Genomic DNA, 21,473 nt, shown 5'->3' with positions numbered 1-21,473 from the left:
ACACTTCTCCAGGGAATACATAATGCTGGTATACTCGCTCCCCCAAATGGGGGTCCACCCTATATCAGAAAAAAAGGTGTTCATACTCTTCCTGAGGAGCGATTTCTCCTGGTTTCTGAGCTCCTCTTCTACCTTGCATATTAAGAGCAGATTGGCGGGTGAATTGGGCATCTTAACATATAATTTGGCTCTTTTTTTAAGCACTAGCGATTTCAATGAAAGGATGCCCAATTCTAGCCCTAATAGCTTCCTCCAGAACTTTCCTTCAATTACTTGTAGCCATTTCAACTCAATCGTAGTTGGGCTTCAAGTCCATATATTACGGTAGGTACCAGACATTGCATATAGAGTTGACGAGCAACCCATAGAGAGTAGCCACCTCTTTTTTGTATATTTGCAAATTAAAGCAGTCAGTTGTGTTGCCTTCCTCATGCACAACTGAATACAGGTGTTAAACCTACCGGTGGAGTCAAATTCCACTCCTAGGTATTTATACTGGGGGTGTATGCAATCTGAACCGCCCGAATATAAAGACTAAGTCTAGCAATCTTTTGAACGGAAAAGTGCATCAACAAGGTTTTGTCCTGATTGATGATCAGGCAATTGGAATCACCGTAGGCCCACAGTGCTTCTGCTGATCTCTCAAGACCACCAAATGTGTGATTGAGGATTACTAAATCGTCAGCATAAGCTAACACTGTGCAGTGGAATGTACCAATTTTGGGGGGACAGTTATGAATCGATGCAAAGGAGGCAGAAAGCTCTTAGATTGTTTAACAAACAGGGATGCAGTTGCGCATCCCTGTTTTACCCCACAGTTCTGATTGATGGATTCAGTCATCGTTCCCTGTGCATCGAGTCTGAGACGCACAGTCGTGTTCCTATGCAGCCATTTCAAGTAGTACACTATTGCAGGGGGACAACCCATAGAGTATAATTGATCCCAGAGACGGTTCCTGCACACCGTATCGAACACGGCTTTGAAATCAATAGGGTGTACAGTGGAGGACTATTAGGACGAAGCGCTCTTGTGGCCAAAGAATCCAATACTAGTAGATTGTGGGCTGTACAATAATCGGCCCTAAATCCACTCTGAAAGTGATCCAATATTTCCTCTTTGTTGACCCAAGCCTGGAGGAGAAGTGAGGCAAAGAGTTTCCCAGTGCAATCTAGCATAGAAAGAAGCCGATAATATCCAAGCTCGGTCTTAACACCCTTTTTCAATACTGAAATTAGGATTGCAGTTTGCCACGAACTGGGAATCTTGGCCTCACAGAGCACTTTATCAATAAGAATTTTGAGTAAACAAGACCAGAACTGGGGGTTGCTCTTAAATACCACATTCGCCAGCCCATTCAGGCCTAGACCCCCAGATGATTTGAGCTTCTTAATTTTAATTACTAAATCATCAACCTTTACAATGAAAGGAGGGCAAACAGGCTTAGGGTCATACACTACTAGTTCTTGACACTTCTTAGTGAGGAACGACAAGTATGGGCACTAATAGGATTAATGAGAGACTGTTGCTCGTTTCCCTTAGCCTCACCCAGCAGTGACCAAATGCTGCAAGAATACCCACTGCAAAGTGTAACCACTGTTTGCTGGTATAGAGCGTCCCTGCTGGAACGTCTCAATTTTTTGAGCCATGAATGATTTTTATCTTTTAGCTGTCTTGTTGCCTGGGAGAAAGAGGCATATGTTCGCACAGATCTCTTGGCTTTACGGATGTCACCCCTTAATTTACACTTAGCATCCCTAATTATTTTATTATAGCTTTTCCTGTCTGACGTTCACTTAATGTCATTCTAAAATTAGATGTAGCATGTAAGCAACAAAAGGAAGTTAAACACGTCTCAATTTCTTCCACAACCATGTCCTCAAACATTCGGAGGTTAGTAGTTGCTAAATGGTAAGTGACTCTTCCCGCATTAAGAATATTTTTCTCAGACCAATTTATTCGGTTAACTGTATGGTTTGTCAACAAATTGCCTAATTGATTAATATCAGGGTTTAAAGCGAGACCCAAAAATCAAGAATAAGTGCTTCATGATCACTTCCAATCATTGTGGCTAATGGCCATGACCTTCACCATAACGGCTACTTCACAGCTAACATATGTAGTCTAAGGTGCATTGGGTATTGCCCCTTCTCCAGGTAGTATTACCTGGTGAATCACTTTTAGTTCATCCATTTACCATCTCAAGTTTCCAACTATCAAGGAAATGTAACCAATTGGATCCCTCAGCGTCCACCACTGTACATTCCATGATGCTCTTAGGCTGCAGAGCAGGATTCTCCACCAATAACAAGATGTTGGTTTATATGTCCATTCCCCCAGTTGACAAATAGGTTGTGAAGCTCCTCTTGAGGATTTTCCCTCTGAACCGCCCTAGGAGGGTTATATATATTGTCCAGAAGCAATTTTTCCCAATAATCTCTAACTGGGATAATTACCTCAACAGCCAAAATATATTCGCCTGGGGTGGTCGGAATCTTACAGGACATCAATGAATTGGTCACCCCTGTGATGAGCCCGCCAAAAGGTCTACCCAGGGCACCCTTTTTACATAAAGATTGATGTAAAGTGTGCCGATCCACCACAGTGGGGACAGTCTGGCAAGTTTCCTGCAGGAAGAAAAACATATGGTCAGTGATATAGGGATAAGGAACACATAAGTGACAAAAAATTAGAACAACCCTGTGTGTTCCAGGACAATAATGTGCAGACTCATTGTTTGTGTACCACTACCGGTAACGATTCTGCAAGCCATTTTAGCATAGATTAAATGTCTGACACCTGTACTTCATTTTTCGCCGTGAAGACAGGCCTTCTTGAATTATTGTCCCCTCCATTGCTGGACTTAATCGGTAGTAATGGGTCCACCTGTTCTGGCTCAACATCAATCTCTAAATTTACTGACAACAGTGAATTCCAGTATTTACATAGCAATTGGGCAGTAGCTAAATACTGACAATGAACTGCCGTAACATCAGGATTAAATCCTTTGAGGGGTTAAAAATAAAAAATAAAAATCGAAATCCTCAGAGCGAGACACGTAATTGGGGAATTGAATGGAGTCGAGTTAAGAATGCAGATCTAGCTAATCGTTTCTTTCAACATTTTTTATTCAGATTTTTTACAATACATCCAGATTACTGTTGGACGTCAGAGGACTTCCTAGCAGAGCATCAATATGCACCGGTACACAGGGGGAAGATCTCTTTTTTTTCCTATAAGGAGTGGAGAAATTAGCCGCCGACTGCCCCACATTTTGGGACAAAACAGATTCCTGTATGTCATTATCAACATTAGAGATTTCACCCATTTTTACTGGAAATATCCAGCTTGTTAAAGTTACCATTCCCTTTGCTTACATTTTTTTTTGCACACATTGCTCTTTTCTGTGCTTACTGCGACTTCTTCCCCAAAGGAATGGTATTGGGAAGAGGTGATGCCACTTCACAAGGAATGTTCCGCTGGGTGGCCCGTCTTGCTAAGAGGCGCTGTTTCAGTGAGAATAAAATTGCTGAGTTGTCTGTATTCACCTCACCGATTTCAATGTTAGGGGCATCAGCCACCATGCTCTTATTGGCTGGCAAAGGGATAGAATCTGCCAATTCTGATTCTATCTCAGGCCGACGATTGCATACCCTATTATAGAGTTGTGTATTCTCATGAATTCGTCCACAAAGTTTGAGTATTTTCATTGCGAACTTAAGCAATGCCATAGTTGACTGCAATTCGGCATAAGTAGATGGATTGGCGAAAGAGGCTTCCATCGAAACAGTTTCCTCGATTTGTATTGCACCCTCTAAGTCCAATACTAAATTCAGGGATGCAGATAGCCGACCTAAAGGTATACAAGGGGCCGGGCTCTCCTCTGCAAGAAGCACTTGGGCACACACAGTTGCATGCCCCCATTGCCCACTGGGAGGCTGAGTGTTGCAGGTGTCAGATCTCTGGATAGACAGACAAAGATCCAGAAGTTAATTATTGTCAATGTCGTTGTAGTTCATAGAACCCTGCGATATGCCTCCTTCATGATGGGTACTTTCCACGACCAATTGTGTCGGCATGCATTTCTCAATCGTTTTTTGCGCCTGGAAAGAAGCCGGCATTGTGCCCTTCTATATGTGGGGTGGGGGGCAAGTCTCTATTACTTCTTTTGACTTGATTAGTCCCTTCGGCACACATCTCAGAGGGGATGGTTTGTTCGCCACCTCCTCCCCTCCTAAGATTGTACTGCGGCTTCTGCGCTTTGGAATAGAACGGCATTGCAAAGTAAAATGCGATCAAGTTAATGAATAAGAGTAGCGTGGACACAAAGTAACACCAGTTATCAAAATGAGGACTATGACGCGAAGCGTCACATCCCTCAGAGATAGTGGTTAACGCGGACCGCCAGGCTATGACCTCGAGGATCACACTCCCGACAATCAGCACGCTAGTAGTGAGAGGTGTTTATTTCCAGCAAATGACACACCAATATGACTGTCACACTTCCCTTAGGAGTACCTGGAGGGGCGCTATGGCCACTGCAGAAGTAGAAAGGAGTCCCAGATACAACAGTTATTCCCGCTGCCCATCACACCGGACCATGAGAACACACTCTCGCCACATTCACTCCAGTAGCAGTGTTTTCAGTGCTTTAGTGGTAGGAAGCTCTGTCTCCTCAATGAACGGACGGTGTAGATGGACTCCAGCAGGTATCCCACAGGAGAACACACTCTCGCCACACTCGATCCGTTACTCTCACTCCGCTAAGATATGTATGTACCACCCCCTACTCTCCATTATGTGAGGGCTGAGACTCATAGCGGCCTTCTGAGGGCGTGTGGAAGTTCGTCGAGGTAAATTCTGCAGCCTACGAAGGTAGTCCTCGAAGCCGTTGCCAAAGTTGCTGTAGGGGAACGGCTAAGAAAGGACAGAAAGAGTAACTAGCTCTGATATATTCTAATAAATGGTGTTAGTCAGAAAGGAACTCCGCTTTCAACGTCCGACAATGATGGTGGAAAAAAACATTAGGGATCTCGACGCATGAAGGACCATGGGTACAGTAGACGTCACACTAGGGATAGTATTACTGGCACGCCCTGTCGACGTCCCTTTTCAAGTTTCGAAAACAACTGTAATTCTCTGCAGCTTGCACTAGATGTCAAACTATGCATAGCATGTGATCGAATCAGATTCCACAAGCCTCAGAAATAGATACATACTAGCTGATATACCCGCCGTTGCCTGGGATTTTATTTTCTAAGAGGTACTATTTGTTAGAAATATTTTAAACCAGCTGTATGCTTTTTGGAAAAGTTCTATAAGAAAGATGAAAAGAAAAATTCACTAGATTTTTGGGATTACCATGAATTGAACGAATTTGAAATGTTCGAGGGTGATAAAACTGAAAGTCATTTGAACGAAAAATGGTATGTTACTCACCATAGTGACTAACGTACTCCATAGTCCCCTTTCCTACATACTGTATAGGCATCCCTTGCTAGGGATGAGAAACGGAACCTTTTTCACAAGAAAAATTGTGTTCCCCTTTACATTTTGATGTGTGCAGGGGTGCGTCCCTGGGAGCATGCGCTCCCGTGACTCCGCCCACCGGTGCCACTCCTCAGTCCCCTTTGACGCATTGACTATATTACAATTACCTAATGAAACAGGTTTATTAAGGGGAGGATGGCGGGACGTATGGAGGAAAGGGTTCTATTGACTAGGAGTATGTTAGTCACTACGGTGAGTAGAACAAGTTACTTACCAACTGGTAACATTCTTTCGATTGGATGTTCCTCCAATGTATTCCTCATCTTAGATGTATTCCATCCAGCTTTGCTGCTCTTCGGAATTTTTTTCGGCAGAGGGTGCCGTGCGTCGATGTCGTCGAGTCGATGGTCCCTCGAAGGCCTCTGTCAAGGGTGACATCATCGGGTGTATAAGTGTATAAGTAGCACGCGCAGCGCCGGTTGGCCTCAGTTCTGTTTTTCCCCCTTTTTTTGCCTGAGATCTTGTACTGTGTAGATTGTACCGGCAGACAGGTATCAGCCTTGCGAGATTTGAGATGGCAATAACCCGGAAAAATCTACAGAGGGGTAGGTTGGGAGGGCGATGAGGAATACGTTGGAGGAACATCCAATCGAAAGGACGTTACCAGTTGGTAAGTAACTTGTTCTTCGAGTGGATTGTGTCCTCCAACGTATTCCTCACCTTAGATAGACTCCCAAAGCAGTATTTTTCATACTTTCTCTGGAGGAGGGGTCAGATTTTCCAAAAGTCAGCTCAAGCATCCAGGCTATAGAATTTTGAGCAGGTGTGTAGTGAAGACCAAGTTGCTGCTTCGCATGGACCTTATTGGAACACCTCTTTGAAGGGCCGTCGAAGAGGCGATGCCTCTGGTGGAATGAGCCCTTAGCACTTCGGGTGGGTCTTTTTGTGCTAGTCTGTAGCATTCTGAAATGCAAAGTACGATCCAGCATGAAATTGTCTGTTTTGTCACCGATTGACCCAGCTTTCTTCCTGTGTAGCCTATAAATAACTGGTTGTCCACTCTAAGTCTGGAAAGTCTAGAGATGTAAAAGCTTAAAGCTCTTTTTGGATCCAGTCTGTGTAATCTTTCCTCCTCCTTAGAAGGATGGGGTGGAGGATAGAATGTGGGTAAAACAATTTTCTGACTTAAATGAGAATCAGATATTACTTTTGGTAAAAATGATGGTTTAACCCTCAATACAACTCTGTTCTTATAGAACACAGTATAGGGTGGCCCAGAAGACAGTGCCTGCAATTCGCTCACTCTTCTTGCTGATGTTTGAGCAACTAAGAAGGCCGCTTTCCACGTTAGTAATCTTAATGGACACGTGTGCATAGGCTCAAAAGGAGCACATATTAAGAATTTTAGGACTAAACTGAGATCCCAAATCGGTACTTGAAATGGGTGAGGAGGAAACACAGTGAGACCTTTTATGAATTGTGTTATCAAAGGAATTTTGAAGTAGGAGCATTCTTCCGATGAGCGCTTGAAAATGGAAAGCGCCGCAAGGTAACCTTTTATTGTTCCGATATTTAAACCTCTATGTGCTAGGGTCAGAAGGAAAGATAGTACTTATGGAATAGAACATAGAAAAGGATCGACATTCTTTTCTCTGCACCAGTTGCAAAACTTTTTCCAAAGGCAACGGTATAGAGACTTTGTTGCTGGCCTTCTTGCCGAAAGCAACACCTCCATAACATCATCTGGAAGGTTCCAATCCCTGTATCTCAGCCTTTCAAATACCAAGTTGAGTTTTGACCTCTGGATGGAGAACCTGACCCTCCATTTGAGAGAGAAGGTTCTCTCTCTGAGGAAGACGTACTGGAGGACAGATGGACATATCTAGAAGGTCCGGGTACCACGTTCACCTGGCCCAATCCGGGGCAATTAGGATCATGCGGCTTCCAAAGCGTCTCAGCCTCCTGATGACCTGAGGAATGACGGAATCGGAGGGAACGCGTATAATAGTGGGAAATTCCACTCCACCACGAACGCGTCCCCCAGGGCTCCTCTCGGGGGAAATTCCCTTGAGCAATACCTTTCGTATTTTCGGTTGGTACTGGTTCCAAACAGGTCTACCTGAGGGGTTCCCCAAAGGGCGAAGATCTCTTGAATGACTTCCTGAGCCAGTTCGCATTCGTGGGACACTGTGCTCTGCCTGCTCAGAGCATCTGCCATCATATTCTCTTCCCCGGCTAGATGAATTGCCGTTAAAGAGATTCCCTCCTGAATTGCCCAATACCAGAGCTGCATTGCCTCTCGGCACAGAGGTAGTGACCCCCCACCTCCTCTTTTGTTTAGGTAAGGCATGGCCACTGTGTTGTCCGTCATTATCAGGACATTCTTTCCCCTGACAGATGGCAGGAAGGCCTCCAGCGCTAGTCTGATTGCCCTCAGCTCCAAAAGGTTGATGTGTAGTTTGGACTCCGATGGAGACCAACGACCGTTTATTGTCAAATCGTTGGCATGAGCTCTCCACCCCAGGAGTGAGGCGTCGTCACTACCGTGATCTCCGGCCATGGTTGCCAAAAAGGTTCTCCTTTTAGGATGTTCTCTGTACAGGTCCACCATAGAAGATCTTGTCTGACCATGTTCGGAATTTGAAGAAGATCCGTCATTTGACCCGAGAACTGGGACCACTGAGTCTTTAGAGCCTATTGAAGGGATCTCATCCTCAAGTGTGCCTCTAGCACCAGGAAGATGCAGGATGCCATGAGGCCGAGCAACCTTAAAAAGTCGTAAGCCTGGAGATTTTGGGCATTTTGGAATTTGGAGATCATCTGAAGAATGTCTTGAGCCCTTGACTTGGGAGGCGTGCTCTTTCCCAAGGATGTGTCTAGTACAGGTCCTATATACTGAAGCTGTTGGGAAGGTGTCACCTGTGACTTCTTGAAATTGAGGGAGAAGCCCAGTTTGTGGAGGAAGTGGCAGGTGACTTTCAGATGATCCAGTACTTGCTCGGCAGAACGCTCTCTGATCAACCACTCATCCAGGTAAGGGTAGACATGAATCCCTGAGGTGCGCTGCCACCACTACCATTAACTTGGTGAAGACCCTCGGGGCGGAGGTCAACCCGAATAGCAGGACTCGAAACTGATAGTGTGAGTCGCCAACTACGAACCTCAGGTATTGTCTGTGTTTGAGATGAATCGGCACATGAAAATAAGCATCCTGGAGGTCCAATGACACCAACCAGTCCTGAAGTTGAAGGGCCTGAAGGATCTGAGAAAGGGTAACCATCTTGAACTTGTCCTTCCTGAGGAACTTGTTCAAGCTTTTTAAGTCCAAGATGGGTCTCAGTCCTCTGTCCTTTTTGGGGATCAAAAAATACAGGGAGTACCATCCCTTGTTCCTCTCCGATGCAGGTACTGGTTCTATAGCCCCTTTCTCCAGCAGGGTTAGAACTTCCTGCTGTAGGAGCGGGTCCGAAGACTTCAACGGGTGTCTCCCTGGTGGATTGCTTTGAGGTTGCTTTAGAAAGGGAAAGCAGTAGCCTTGGGCTATTATTTCTAGAGCCCAAACATCTGAAGTAATGGCTTGCCATTCTTGCAGATGCTGTGACAGCCTGCCTCCTACAGGTGTTTTGTGATGCAAGTCCTCAAAGTGGTTTTGTGGCGGATGTTGCAGCCGCTGATTGGAGAGTGGCTGCAACTGGAGTCGGTTTAGAACGTTTTCCTCGTCCAGCGCGAGTGGCCTTTTTCTGGCCCCTTTGACTGGCCATTCCTCTCGCCTTTCCATATGAGGTGCAATAACGATAGGATCGTCCCCTCCATAACTGTCCTTGCGCACGAAAAGGCTGAGGTTGCCTAATAGCAGCTCCTAAAGATTTGGCAGCTGCTTTTGAGGTCTGCAACCTCTCAAGGCTCTCGTGAGCCTTGCTGCCAAAAAGTTGAGACCAGTCAAAAGGCATGTTCAGAAGGCGGTTCTTTACGTCCAGTGCAAAATCCGACTTCCGTAACCACGCAAATCTGCGCATTACCGTGCTAGTGCCCATGGACCTGCTTACACTATCCGCAGTGTCCAATCCAGATTGAAGGGATTCTTGCATGGCTTCCTTTCCATCTCTAACGATGGCTAGGAATCCTTACCTTTCTTCCCCTTCTGGTATGTGCTCTGCCGCCATTGCGATGCACCCCCACAGATTGTATGAACATTTTGCCAAGGCACATGTGGAGTTGGTAGATTTTAATGCCATGCTCCCAGCTGAAAATACCTTCCGTGCCCAACCATCCACACGCTTATCGTCCCAATCTGAAGGGATAGAAGGGTACACAAGTTTGTTGGAAGCTGTGGCTGCCTGTATGACCAGACTCTCGGGAGTTGGATGTTATGACAGATAGCCGGGGTCGCTACTGGCCGGGCGGTATTTTGATGCAAGGGACTTATTTACCGGAGGAATAGAATCCGGAGTTTCCCAATTCTTGGCCACCCTCTTTTGCAATGCTACATGAAAGGGTAGTACTGGGTCTTCAGTGGGACCATGGTCCAATATGTCTGTTAAATCATGTTGGACAAATTGGGCTGTTGGTTTAGCCCATCCCAAGTAATCTACCACCTTGGTCATTAACTGACGGTATGATGGACTGGCATGCTCTCCTGGATCTGGTCTACCAAAGTCATTCTCAGGAGATGTGTCAATGCCACTTGCATTGTGTAAAGACTCTGCTTTCCTCTGAGATCAAGCATTCTGGGACATTTGGGGTGCCATATTCCAACCCAAAAGGTACATTTTCCTCATCAGATCTCTCCTGTTCCTCAAAAATTGAGGTCAGGGATTTGAAAAACTCTTTCCTAGGGAGAGGCTTGAAAACCTTCTGTGGGAGAGGAGGAGGAAGAGGTGTAGTACCAGGCTCTGGGGAAATTACATGTTTTGTAACCTTCTCCTTCTCTTTTTCTGGCTTCCCTGGCTTGGCTGGAGCCTTTGGCGCCAAGGATTTCGGCATCTACGTCAATAAAGGCATCGACGGCGTCGACGACATAGTACTCGTCGAAAGGGTCTGCTTCAAGGGTGTCGAGGCAGTCTTCGATGATTTTCCCTTCGAGGTGTGATAGGTCTCGGACGGCGTCGATGACCTCGAACGGTCGACTTGACTCAAGTGTTTTTCGCTCGGCGTCCTGGAAGGTTCCCTATCCTTCCTTTTTCGATCACCCGGGCCTGAGGGACGGCGAGGGTCGGAGCGGTGACGCTCCCGGCCGGCTTCCGAAAAAGGCATGGACCGAGGCTCCGACTTCTCATACACCTCCATCATTTTGACCCTGAATGCTTCCCACTCTTCGGAAGACGAATGTTTCGTGGGGCATTTCATCCTTTTCGGAGACTCGTCTGACGACGAGGTGGAGGGAGACCTGTGGCGTCGTTTCTTCAATTTTTTTGACAAAGACGACGAGCAATGAGAATCGCTTCGGGACATAGATCGATGCCTTTCGCGTCAAGGAGATTTCTCCTCATGGGGTCTCGACTCGATGCTAGAGGCTTTTCGATCGGTTTTCCGACCTACCTGTAGCTTTCCTCTCCTTTCCCGCAAGGCCTTCCCCGTCTTCGCCTGACACTTCGAACAGGCCTCCATGTCGTGGCCTTCTCCAAGGCACCAAAAACACTCACGGTGTGGGTCCGTGATCGACATTTTTGAGCCGCATGACTTGCACTTTTTGAATCCCGATCTCGGGGTCGTGGTCGGCGTCGATGACGAGGACATATTTCTTCTTTGTATATTATACTTCACAGAACTCGAGGCACGCCGAATGTCCGAAGCAACGTATACTGCGGAAAAAAGGAACTGAGGCCAACAGCGCCGCGCGTGTTAATTATACACCGGATGACAGTGTTAGGGAGAATTCTCTGTTTAGGCTGAATTTCCTAACCTAGTGAGTACCCCCGCAGCTTTGCTGGATTTTTGGGGTTTATTTTTTTCTCCTGCCAAGAGTGAGACTCTTTTACCCTCACTCTTGGGCATGATTTGAGTGTGTTTCTTTGACTCTAGATGTGTTTAATGGGCTATGGGGTCTTTTACTCCATAGGGCTTCATGTGTTTTTGTGATGTGTGTTACACAGCACCTTCAGTGCAGTAACACAGGAGTGTCATAGTAACCCCCCAACATAGACTCCATACCCTGGGACTGACTACTGTCTCCCAGGGCATGTAAAGTCACCATTGACTTTACTAGTCTCAAATTCTGAACAGAACTAGTACAAACCATCATATTGTGGACATACTGGCCGGGGCAATTCGTTTGCCCCGGGGTCGGTTAGTCAAGGGGGCACGTCTCCGTCCCCCCTGATCGAGTATTGGCTGGTGGCAGTGGATACTACTTTTTATATTCGACTGCGAATATATGTCTATGGGATTTCCCATTGTTCGAGGCTACCAGCTTTAATTATTTAATTCCTATAGCCTCGAACATACCGCCGGTTTATTTATTTAATATTAATTCTCCGGTTGGTATTTTTTGCCAGAACTCGGTTCTAAAATGGCGTTTGTGTTCGCTTCTGTGACTCCAATCCAAGTTGAGCCCTTTGTTTCACTTTTTGGTGGGCTTCTAGACAGAAACCCTCCAAAGTGGTGCCACTCTGTCTGGGGTACTTAGCAGGGGTGGAGGGGGATTTAGGCACCCTGGACTGAGTTGCATAGGCAACTCAAGTCGCACTCCGTCCTGATTGGCCCAAGTGGTGAGCCGGCCGGCTCACCACTTAGCATGTTTGAGTGACAGCTAGGCTGAGTGAATGGGGGTTTTCTGCATAAAAGCAGGGCTTTGGGGACTGGAACTTTAGAAGTCGCCACAGGACCTAAGAATCTGACGAGGGAGAAGCCGAGCCGAACTGCTACAACGACACCACCGGTGGAGCCCTGCTGAACCGTCTCACCACTTTTCCCAACGACAGAGGAGATCGCCAGCCCGGAGAGTCTTCTTCCTTCGACTGGTGGGAATAACCAGTCTGCTTCCTTTTTCGCTTCCTGGAGCATCTCGTGGCCGCCTTGCCTGTGCCAATCACCCCAGCAACCGGGATACCACATTTCACCCCTACCCTGAATCAAAGGGTAGTACCTTTAACCGGAAAACTCTGTGGCTGGTTTCTTCCCTGGCAGTGCAACGACCTTCATCTTTTCTCCACGTCGAGATCTTCTCTTCTTCTGGACGACGCTGCAACTTGCACCCGCTGCCAGGAACAACTGCCCCCGCTGGAGGATCCTTTCCACCTCAGGTATCGTGTTCCGCCTGGCTTCCCTTGCAACCGACTGTACGGGGTACATTTAGCCCCCGGCTTTCGAACCTGGGTTAGCCTGGGACACCCTGGCTAAACTTTTCTGAGCCTCTCTAAACCCTTTCTGAACTCCCTGCAAGACTTTCAAAGCCTATTGTAATTGTGTGATCTTGGGCGCATTTGTGCTCTGCTCTCTCTAAGAGTGGGCCCGGCCGATGGACTTTGGCTCACCCGTAACTTTTGTCTTTTCTGCCTTGCTAAAGTGTTCCAAAGTATTAGAGTGGTGTATCTTCCTACATTCTGCCTTTTACCCTCCCTTTTTCGTTAACTTATTGGTGTGCCATCTATAGTTAAGCGCTCACCTCTGTCTGGAAATAAGTGGTGTTAACTAAGACTTGTCTGACAAGGAATAAGGGATGTATATATAAAAATAGTAACTGTGTTTAGAGTGATTTACAATAATAGTGCTGGAGTGTTTCAATAAGTGTGTTTTTAAATAAATAATTATATACCTTGAAACCAAAGCTCTGGTCAAGTGTTTGCTTGTGCTATTGTATCGGAGTGACTATTGTGTATACTTTGCATACTGCCTAACTCTTCTTGAGGGAAGTCTGACTGCTCAGCCACAGCTACCAGGTAAATCTGGGTGGTACAGACTGCTACCAAGTGGGTTTACTGCTAACACCTGTAGTCCTAAATCTTTTGCAGTGTTCCCAAAGGGAACTGCACAGGTTTCTACCTAACAGACGTCACCATCGACGGAGGCCTTCGAGGGACCATCGACTCGACGACATCGACGCACATCGCCGTCTGCTGACATTTTCTTTCCGAAGAGCAGCAAAGCTAGATGGAAAACATCTAAGAAGAGGAATACGTTGGAGGACACAATCCACTCGAAACATACTCCTATGTCCTGTCCCCTTTCCTCCATAATGTATGGGCTATTACAACTGAATGTAGCCCTGGGCAGGAGAGTTGCCCCTCTAAGAAAACAAGTTTTTCAAAACTGCCTGGCCAAATGCTGCGTCAGATCTGGCGCTGGCATCCAAGCAGTAGTGTTTGCAAAAGGCCGATGGGGAAGCTCAAGTACCCGCTTTGTTGATCTTCTCCCATGGAACGTGTCTTTGGAAGGCCACAGCAGTGGCCTTGGCTCTGATGGCATGGGCGTGCATGTTTGTTGGAAGAGACATGTGCTGCCCCTCATAAGCTTCCTTGATGGTCAACACCATCCACCTCGTTATTGAAGCCTTGAAAGCTGCACAGCCTAGGTTTAAACCGCCAAAAATGACAAACAGGGCATCCGATTTACGGAAGCTCTTAGCGTTGTCCAGGTAAAAACTTAGAGCACGTCTGACATCCAGACAGTGCAACCCCATTTGCGCCTCATCCTTTGGATCTGCAAAGAATGTTGGAAGTTCTATCTCCTCATTGAGGTGAAAAGATGATACAACCTTTGGGAGAAATAAAGGGTGCATCCTTCGCACCACCTTGTCGCAGTCACTAAAGCCTGTATCGCGCGGATCCTGCGTTCTGAGGTAAAGCCAACCAGTAGAGCAGTCTTTATGGTAACCAGCACAATATCTGCTGATGCCATGGGTACAAAAGGCTTGTGGCCCAGTGCACCCAGCACCACATAAAGATCTCAGACCTGACGCGGGCGCTTGACTGGGGGGCTACAGTCTGGTCAGACCCACCAAGCGCTTTTTGACCACCGGATTGGAGAAGGACAAGATGTTATCTCCTGAGTTTCTGTAAGCCCTTATGGCCGTCAGATAGGTACTACACCCCTGAATGTGCCAGATGTGTGCAAAAAAAAAAGCACCTGGTCTAGTATGCATGCCAGAGGGTCTACGCCGTTTGCTTTGTACCAGTGACAGAACCTGGTCCATTTGCTTTTGTATTGACTCCTGGTGGAGCAGCTTCTTGCCCCCCTAATGATAGCCAAGTTGTCCTGTGACAAGTGCAGATGTTTTAGGGTGACGTGTTCAAGAACCAGGCTGCTAGTGCCAGCTTCTGCGGAGCGGGGTGAACTACTGTGCCTCCCTTATGTAATAGTAGGGGGGCTGGTCCCAGTGGAATAAGGACAGGCAGTTGACCCGACAGCCAGAGGAGTTCTAAGAACCAAGATGTGGCTGGCCAATGCAGCGCTATTGAGATGAGACGAAGCCTCCACGACTCCTTGGCCTTGCAGATGTCCCTGTCCATCAACATGGTAGGAGAAAAAGCGTATGCACTCATGTCGTCAATGAATTTGCAACGCGTTCCCCAGAGAGTCCCTGCCTTGCCCCATTGAGGACGCAAACTGGTGGCATCTCGTGTTGCTCTTGGTGGAAAATAGGTCTACCTGAGTATTGCCCCACTTGATGAAGACTTCCCCTCAAGACATCCTTGTTCAACTGCCACTCATATCTGTCGACCCCCAGCCTGCTTAGTCTGTCCGCCTCCAGGTTGGACTCCCCTGGGAGGTGGACTCCTGAGAGGTAAATGTTGTTCGATAGTGCCCATTCTCACATGTCGATGGACAGCCTGCAGAGGGGGTGGGGAGAGACCTGGTGCCTCCCTGCTTGTTGATGTAAAATATGCATGTGGAGCTGTCTGCCTGAATGCAAACCGACTTGTTGCCAACAATGGGGAAGAACACTTTGAGAGCGAGCCAAATGGCCATCATCTCTTGCCAGTTGATGTGCTCCAGTTGTTTCTGCTTTGACCCGATTCCGTGGGCACTGTGGTTGCACAAGGTAGCTCCCCATCCCTCCAGTGAGGAGTCTGTGGTAATGGTGACCTCCGGTAATGGCTGCCTGAAGGGCCTGCCCACTAACAGTTTGGCCTCTGTCCTCCACCACGAGAGATCCTGGTGCAGATGCTGTGGTATGCTGACTAGAGCCGCTTGGGAGCCGCTTGGGAGCCTGTTTCCCAGACTGAGAAGTGTAGCTGCAGCCTCCTCATTCTGAGCCTTGTATGCCGGACAGCTAGAAGGCAAGCTGCCATTATTGCAAGCAGGTGTTGGTACCACCATGCCGACGTTACTGGTCTGCTGAGGGAAAGCCCTGTGGCCCTCCTGATTGCGGAGCTATTGTCTTCCGAGGGGAAGATCATCTCCACCCTTGCATCCCAAATTAGTCCCAAGAAGGCTAAAGACTGAGTGGGAAGTAACTGTATTTTTGAGGTTGATGGAGAACCCCAATTCGAATAACATGTGCATTAGGCTGACTGCAGTGAACTGTACTCCGTGGAGGGACTAGGCTCACACAAGCCAGTTGTCGAGGTATGGATAAAGGTGGTGGCTGCTACAGCATTCATTAACCTTGAAAAGACCCTTGGGGTCGAATTGAGGCCAAATCGGAGGACCTTGTATTGGAAATGAAAGCCCATGATCCTGAACCAGTGGAAGGAACGATGGGGCTCCAAATTGGGATGTGCAGGTAAGCATCTTTCAGATCCAGGGAGCACATCCAGTGTCCCCCACAGAGTGTCTCTGCAGTCACTGCTGGCGTAACCATATAGAACTTTTAAAGTAGTAGAGAAAGGTTCAAGGTTGAAAGGTCCAGTACAACTCTCAGGCCAGCCTGGTTCTTTTTCTGTATGGCAAAGATACGGGAATAGAAGCCCTTGCCTTGCTGTGTTGCTGAAACCTCCTCTACTGCCTGACTCGCCATGAGCGAGTGGATCTCCGCCAAAAGAGTTGCTGTCCCAATCTGTGTGAGGGGGAGGGCTTAGGGTGAGGGGGCAAATGGAGGTATCGGCAGGCGGAAGTCTGAGGAAACCACGGAGAGAATCCATGGGTCCGCGAACCTTGCCCGCCAGGAAAGAATGTGACGGGCACGCCTGCCCCCCACCGGAAAACTGGATGGCACTGTCACTGTTTCTTTGCTTCTGAGGTTGGTGCCTGGGAGGGGGACTGGAAGAACCCCCTTGTGCAATGATTTGAGCTGCATGCGTCGGTGCTGGCTAGGTGACCTTCCCAGCTGCCTAGAACGGCGCTCCTGAAAGTCCCTGAAGCCACCGAAGATACAACCTCTGTCAGAGTGTGGGTGACTCTGGGTCTTGGGAGAAGACTTAGTTAAGATTGTCTGGGAGCTGTTTTTCTTTTTATCAAGCTCCACGTCTATAGTTGAATTAAACAAATCCCCCTTCGAATGGCAGGTTGAGAATGCGCTCCTGCACATCAGGGTTAAACTTAATTGCCTTAAGCCAAGCTGTCCTTCTCCTGTTGGTGGCAACACAAATAGCCCTGCCTGCGGTGTCTATATGTGCCGCTGTCGACTCCATGATGACATGGGCTACTATTTTAGCCTCTGCCATGCCTGCCTTGAATCTTGCCTGACCGTGGGTTGGAAGCTCAGGAAGGAACTCTGCAATCTCCCGCCTTAGCTTTTGGTTTGCCGCAGCTAGGATTGTGACCGCATTAGCCTGCTGCAAGTGTAGCATAGAATTAGAGTATATTTTTTTGACATAGGCCTCTAGGAGTTTTTCTTCCTTGCCTAGGAGGGCCGAAGTAGGCGTAGCCATGAAGGGTTGTGGCTTAGCGTACATAGAGGCCGCTGCTATAACCGAAGAGTGAGGTTGCGGGTTCACCAACAGCACCAGAGAGTCCCACTCTGCCTGCCGATATTTGGCATCCGGGCACTTTTTTGTAGGCTGAGTGGTAGAGTGCGGTTTTTCCCAGCCCTTCTTTGCCAATGACAATGTTTTTCTGCAGCAGGATGCCCGTTTTCGTGGTTGAACGTATGGTAAGCACCTCAGCCAAGACCACGCCCCTGGTTGCTCAGCCTGTATTCCGCCACACCAGCCAGTCTTTCATGGAAAGCCCTTGCTGAAGAGGAGGTTTCTTGATCTTCCTCATCGTCCGTGTCCCCTGCTGTGTCCTGTGGGTCAGGGCCTGCTGGTGGAGTGCTGGAGGGTGCTGCAAGCGGTTGTGGCGTGGCGATGAACAGTGCCAGAGGCTGCATCTGGGGTGGAGCTGCCGTGACTATCTGTGCCTGGGGTATCGCAGGAACCTGGACCTGCGGTGGAATTGGAGTATGACCCACTGCATGAGGTTGACTGGGTGCCAGAGGGAGCATGTCTTGGATGACTGCCGCCAAGTATGGTCCCCATTTGAGGCGACTGCATGAGTGTGAGAAACTTCTCGAAGAACCTGTCCTTGTATGCTGGTGAGGAGCTTACTTGCATGGGTGTGGGTCCCTGGACATGCACCTTTTGTTAAGCTCTAACTGCCCCTTGCCTTGGGTAGCTGGGAACTGTGTATCGCCCCTGCATGGAAACAGTTGGGTATGCGGTGGACCAAGTGACCGGTGTAGTCCAATCCCACCTTGTCAGGCGTTCCGATGCCTGTGCACTGGAATGGAGAGGATAAGGATGCACCGCCATTTTGTCGAGTACCGCGCCACGTGCTTGCTGCGCGACGATTGTTGTACTGATACCAGTCTCTGACTGCTTGCTTAACTATGAAGGCACGGACCTTCCCTACACCTCAGGCAAGGGCCTGGGAGGCGGAGTGCCCTTGGCCATGTTGCAAATAAAACTAACAGAGAACATGTGAGATAAAGCACCCCCTTTGTGTATTAAAGTATTCAAAAATGTGGATCGTATGAAGCTCACTACAACTTCATGAATGTTAAGGGTGTGGGGGAGAAAACAGTGACTCTGGTATCAAAAAGTCAGCACTATAATGGGGAAAATAGAGTACCCATTGTCAATGGGAACTCCCGTCCCCTGCACACCTATATATAATGGAACAATTGTCCAATCAAGATTAATTACACTGTTATGGTCAATATATCAATGCTTTGAGAATCCAAATTAATATTGGTTACTTCCACATTTGTGTGACATATGCTTCTAATTGAAGCCAGACAATAAATCTTAGTATATAGTATATTTGTTATTGCAATTCAAACTCATAAATTATATGAAATCTAAAACAAGAGACAATAACAAATCAATTGGTTTCCAAGCGCTACGCATTTCGAGAGTGAACCTCTCTTCTTCAGGAGAAAATTATATCACTGTATTCACAAATATTTTCAAAAACTTCAAACATTTCAACAGCTTTATATCATAATCAAGACTTGTTTCTTGTGTACTCCTCGATTTTGTCATGAATTAATGGGAACTTCATCTATTGTTGCGATAATCCGATTCTTTGTTCAATTTCAAATGATGCTGTGTCCCGGTGGGGTTTATGTTAGATATGCATTAATAGTTGAAAATAACTAACCAGTATTATAGGAAAAAATAAGAAATAATCAATGATGGACCAGCCGTTAAACGATCCATTACCTGGTATTGAATTGATCCTCCTCTCTCTAATTAGGGAAATGACATCACATCTTCCTTGTGTAGTAATTCTTGTATCCTAAAATATATTTACATTGATCACAATTATTGTCTGACCTCATCTGATCTTTAATAGAGTTGTGTGCGTTATGTTGCATTACTCAACCTATAGTCAAGCTGTAGATGAACATTCAAACATGCAATTTCACCTTTGTGTACTCTCAGAGGGACGAGGGTTGCGCTCCGGAATGCTACTGTTTCGCAGTGTTCGTGATGTCGGTATCTATAAATATGCCTTGTGTTGGTGATTGCACCAATACCCATAACTATCTTCTAGCCTAGTATTCTGAATTTTGACACTTACCTAATTCAATCAGAGCGTTTCTCTTCCGCTATGTCCGTGTGAGCTTTAAAAACGCCTTGGTACATTACTGTGTCAGCCTGTCGCTAGGCAACCTCTATCTTACATACTGGCGTGCTGTGCGTACGTTTATCACGTGATGTTCACTCTGAGGATTCTGTGACCTGGAGTCTGTCGAAGTTCTAATGAGTATCACTATTTTATTTGAGTCTTGCAATTATTTATGATGTCTCATACTGGTTTCCCACCTCTTCATTGCATTAATCAACTATGGGAAACCGCGCAGCGCAATTGCTCAAACGTTGCGAGAGATTTATATTACACTTAATGTCTTGAAACCGCTGCGTTTTTATACTCGATGTCCTATTTAGTTCAGGATGGAATAAATCTGATCCAATGCTCATGGGATTGCATCAAGTTATCAGTCTATTGAATACAATTATGTTAAATGATGGTGATTCCATTATTTCACAACGCCTTCGTTTAGTTAGCAATTTCGTTTCATATTCAACAATGTCATGCAGTCGGCATTAACCACTTCGTCTCTGTTATTTCTAATGAATACATGTGTCAATGTGTTTTAATTCTGCAAATCACATTTAGAACAACCAAGTTTATATCACTGATATTGCTGTGTCAATTACACATATATCAATGTTATCTCATTCTGCAAATCACTGTCAATGATTATGTAGAGCAACCAAGTGTATGTCGCTTATGTGACTGTGTAAGGTCCACATATTTGTGTACAGGCATGTTGTAATAATAAACAATTGATCTTCAACTCGATTTCTAGACTGTATAGGTGTCATTCAATGGTGTCACCCCTCTCTTTGGATTCGTAGTTGTCAGATGTTGTTGGTTTATTTACTAATACACATTCAATGAAAATTCCTCATTCATCCCCAACGATTCTTGCCTGTGAATCCAAAACATCTCTCCAGGTGATAGGATTTGCTGTAAATTAGCTCCCCTGGGTGGTCGCGTCACTATCTCCAGGATCACAAATCTGAGTTGCGAGATCATATGATGTTTCTCCATAAAGTGTCTAGATACTGGTGATTTTATATTCTTTGTCCTTTTATTTGATTTATGTTCCGAAATTCTGTCTTTCACTCTCCTGGTAGTTTGTCCTACATAACATTTGCTGTAGGGGCAAATCAGTCCATATATTTCAAACTTGCTTTCACATGCCGCATATTCTTGTAGTTGAATTCTTTGTCCTGTGTATGGGTATCTAATCTGTTTCCCCTTTTGCACGTTATTACAGTGACAGCAGTTCAAACAAGGAAATGTTCCTTTCTTCGGTTTAGACAAGAATAGTTGTTTAGGTTTGTCATTCCTTTCAGCTTTTACCAGGGAGTCCGTCAGGTTTCTCCCCCTGTTGTATGCCATTAAAGGTGGTTTTGGAAAGAGTGTGCATAGTTGTGCATCTAGTCTTGTGATTTTCCAATTTTTGTTTAGGATTCTTTTGATTTTCAAACTTTGCGTTGAATATTGTGATAAGTAGATGAGCGGGGGATTGTCTTTGTCCACTTTCTTTTGCTGGTTCAGAAGATCTGTTCTTTTCTTCAATCTACATTTATTTATGGCTTCCGACAGGATTGGTTGTGGGAAACAGTAATTCTGGAACTGCATTTAGGTGCCCCCTCGTTTTTACATCCAGTGTTAGAGCTAAGCCCCTCTGGGAGATCCCCGGTACCAGAGCCTTCCGGAACCCTCAGCTGCGGGACCGTGAGGATCCTTAGACCGCCTCAGCCATGTGGCCGGTAGCTCAAATAGCCTCGGCTCCCACGCTGGTAGTAGGGCCTCGAAGGACCCTCCCACTTTGACGCTTCGCGGGGACAGAGTCGCCTGTGTGAAGTGCAGAGGAGAACAGGACACCTACCTTATGCCTGGTCTTTCTCCTGACGTATTCCATGATGTGCTCCGATGGTGAACTCGAGAAGAGCTCCCTCCACCTGGCCAAGCGGTTCTTCAGCGAGCGCGGGGTGAGCACGTTGCACACTGAGTAGCCGTCCCAGCCATGGTCTTCACCAAGGCACCGGAGGCGGAGTGCGTGTGGATCTCAGGTGGCTAAGGAACCCTAACAGGCCGGAAACTT

At 46.7% G+C, this 21,473-nt stretch overlaps 1 protein-coding gene across 4 annotated transcripts in view; it reads right to left on the bottom strand.

Annotated features, from left to right (window-relative positions):
* The window catches only part of SEC31B (SEC31 homolog B, COPII coat complex component), a 2,991,081-nt gene that overhangs the window by 632,590 nt on the left and 2,337,018 nt on the right, over positions 1-21,473 (bottom strand). The gene's annotated exons all lie outside the window — the stretch shown is intronic.

Source organism: Ambystoma mexicanum, chromosome 8 (assembly GCF_040938575.1).
Source record: "Ambystoma mexicanum isolate Mex_15411 chromosome 8, UKY_AmexF1_1, whole genome shotgun sequence".
Lineage (NCBI taxonomy): Eukaryota > Metazoa > Chordata > Amphibia > Caudata > Ambystomatidae > Ambystoma > Ambystoma mexicanum.
This window is presented reverse-complemented; position numbering and strand designations above follow the sequence as displayed.